A 3066-nucleotide genomic window follows, 5' to 3' on the forward strand; every position below is an offset into this window, starting at 1 on the left:
AAGGGCAGGTGAATAGGCGCGGCGGGCTATCGCGACGCATACTTCATCCGCGCTTTTACTAGCGAGTCCTACGACTCTTACTAGTGCAATGCTAGCCATCATTATCATTTTGTTTCGCGCATGTGGACCTCAATTTACGGCAAGCGTTCGGTTCCAGCGAGCGGTGACGAGCCGTATGCAGCCCGCATCACCCCGCCGTCGCCGCTCGTAGTGTCGCCTTCGTGCGAACGACGCCGGCGGCTGCGTGAGCGCGCCCACCCGGCTGGCACGCGGGTGGCTGTTACTGTGGGGATGAAACGTTTCGTGCAGTCCTGTGCGTTACAACATGTTGTCGCGGCCAAACGGCGCCTGTGTTCAACCTTCCAGCTTGCGTGTTCAGACGGTCGGCCATTCCCCGGTCCGCTCAGCCGGCCCGCCGTGTGAATGCGCTCTGCTCTGGATTCCGCACGCCACAACTTGGTTCCGCAGTCCCAGCTCTTTTCGACACATCCACTTTTTAACCCAGCACGACCTTTTCGGCGCAGGGTAGTCTTCTTCATCAACGTACAAAGCTAACGCCATAGCGGCCAAACGACGCTTGCGCTCTGTTTCCATTTCGACTGCTCCAAAATGCGCGCGGAACCGCGAAACCAAGCGCACATGCATGCAAGCGCAAAATTAGAGTGAACTAGAAGGAGTTGAGTGGGACGAGCAGCCGGCTCCGCGCCTGCTTCGCGGTGAAGCGCAGTTTGTGGAAAGTTGGCGTGGCGGCGCTGCGGTCGCAGTGGATTGGGTTGTGCCTGTCTGAACTGCGAGCGGTGGCATAGGATATCGGAGAGAGAGAAAATGACCTTTATTGAGTAGTCCGGCGTGCAGGGGCGGATCAGGCCACGCAGGGCTTCACCGCCCCTTGTCTAGTATCTAGACCTCGAGGAACACTAGGCCAGTGTCCCGGCGTTGGCTACTTGGCGGGACCGCTTCCCCCCGCTAGGAGGAGGAGGGTCTCCCGTTCGCACCTGCCGGGCCAGGGCGTCCCCGAGCCGCTGGACGGCCATTAGCTGTGCCTCCGAGTCGGAGGAGCTTATGTGAGCTACGATGTCCGGCGGTAGTGAGTCCTGCACGGTATCGTCTTGTATTACACTACACCCCCACATGATGTGGGCCAAGGTTGCAGTTCCTTTCGCGCACATACTGCACTGGTCACTCACAAAAAGGTCCGGACACACGTATCGGGCGAGGGCGGGCGTAAGCACCGTCCGGGTCTGTAGTTGACTAGGATATCGGAGTGCGCCGAGCTTGGCGTGTGTTGTAAAGGTCTACTCAGTCGCTTGTCTAAAACCTGTGCGGGTCCGCTGCTTCTGTTTGTGATGTGATGAGGTTTGGATAACGAGTTTCGACACCTTCGTAATGCCTAAAGCAAGGCATCGGCACTGTTACGCTCCGGGATGCCGCACCGGCTACGCAGGCGTCAAAACGGAGAGAAAGCTGTCGCTCTTCAGCGTCCCGAAGGATGAAAACAGGAGAAAAATATGGGAAAGAAACCTTCATCGTGGTGATAAACCGCTTGAAGAGAACTGTGCGGTATGTGAGCTTCACTTTGAGGAACGCTTCATCCAGCGTGACTATGTGCACGTTGTCGGCGGCCAAGAAGTTAGAATCGCCCGCGGTGTGCCCTCGCTGACGCCAGATGCAGTTCCCACAGTCTTGCCTAACGCTCCGAAATATCTGAGCTCGAAAGCTCCGCCCAAACGCGCTCCTCGAAAACGGGAAGCGCCTGCCGTGCCCGAAACACACAATGGGAAGAAAGCCTGCAATGACGCGCCCACTACTGTTGACGAGTGCCTCGAAAGTGAAGACTGTGTACCGGTGGGACTCGACAACTTGCGAGAACTGAAGACGCCGACTAAATATTGGTCGGTGCACCAGTTTCCTGGCTTTGACGGCGTTGTGTACGCACTCTCGAACTTGGAAACGTGCTCCGGAACAGTTACGTCAGAAAGAGCAGTTCTCTTTTATTTCAGCCCGGCCAAGCAGGCCAGTTTCAAAACATTCCTCAATGGAAAACTCGTCGCCGAAGGAATTTTGAGAACTGTGCTGTAGGCAGAGCAAGCCCTTCTTCACGCATCTGAACTGCTGAAGTGTCCAGGTGCGCTCTCCACTTCTGCTGTAACCGAAGGGGACCTAACGACGAAGCTTCTGAGTCAGACAAATGTCATTCGTGGCTCTTTCTACAACAAGAAGTGCACAGGGATGACAGCTAGCGAAGGTAAATATGGCATTAAGGTCGCATGCAGATTCTATGATTGCATAGAATGTGTACTGCATTCTTCCCAAAAAGTGACTGCTTTGTGCGGTAATTACAGAAAGGTGCAAACCGAATTTCAGCGTAAACATTTAAAAAACCATTGCGTTCACCTTTAGGTACTGCCTTTTGATGCGCTCCGCAGTATGTATGCCTTACCTAGCCCGGCAATACGTTCATTCTGTTTTTACGCACAATTACATAACATAATAGGTACCTGTACACAGTTGCGGGGTATATTTATGAGGAAACTGCACAACTTACTTGTGTAATAACACCTAGGATATGACGTGTGCTATGTTAGAGCCCGTAAGCAACTTCTGGGTCTAGTTTCTGCTGGCTCACCTGGAATGGTGAAGTCTTGATTTCCAACTGTAAAGTCCATACATAAAAATTTGGGTGTGACCGACAGCATCCAAATACATAACCAGTAACAAGGATTGTTTTTCCCCAAACAAGTAAGATTTGTATTTTTTTTTTCAGGAACACCATGTCTTTCGTGTCGTTACTTACGCAAGGCCCTGCTGACTCGGATGTCTCGTCTGAGGAATAACCATCGAAAACAAGCAATGACAGCGGCGCAAAAGCTGAGATGCGCATTACAAAGGCAAAGGCGCTTGTGCAGGAAGGTGCTGAGCTTGAACGGACAGGTAGAAAGAATGAAGGCTGCAAACGCCAAAATTAAAAGGGAAGCATTCGAAGAGAAGATCGCCCTACTACCAAGAAAGCAGCAACAGAGTGTGCGTCATTGTTTTGCAGCTTCCAAGCGAAAAAGCACGAGGGGC

General features: G+C 52.9%; 1 pseudogene; it reads left to right on the forward strand.

The window, feature by feature from the left end:
- Positions 1 to 1260: 1260 nt before the first annotated feature.
- LOC144179469 (uncharacterized) lies at positions 1261 to 2823 on the forward strand (annotated as a pseudogene).
- Positions 2824 to 3066: the final 243 nt, after the last annotated feature.

This window comes from Haemaphysalis longicornis, unplaced genomic scaffold (genome assembly GCF_048455015.1).
Source record: "Haemaphysalis longicornis isolate Haplotype H1 unplaced genomic scaffold, Haemaphysalis longicornis Haplotype H1 scaffold_4, whole genome shotgun sequence".
Lineage (NCBI taxonomy): Eukaryota > Metazoa > Arthropoda > Arachnida > Ixodida > Ixodidae > Haemaphysalis > Haemaphysalis longicornis.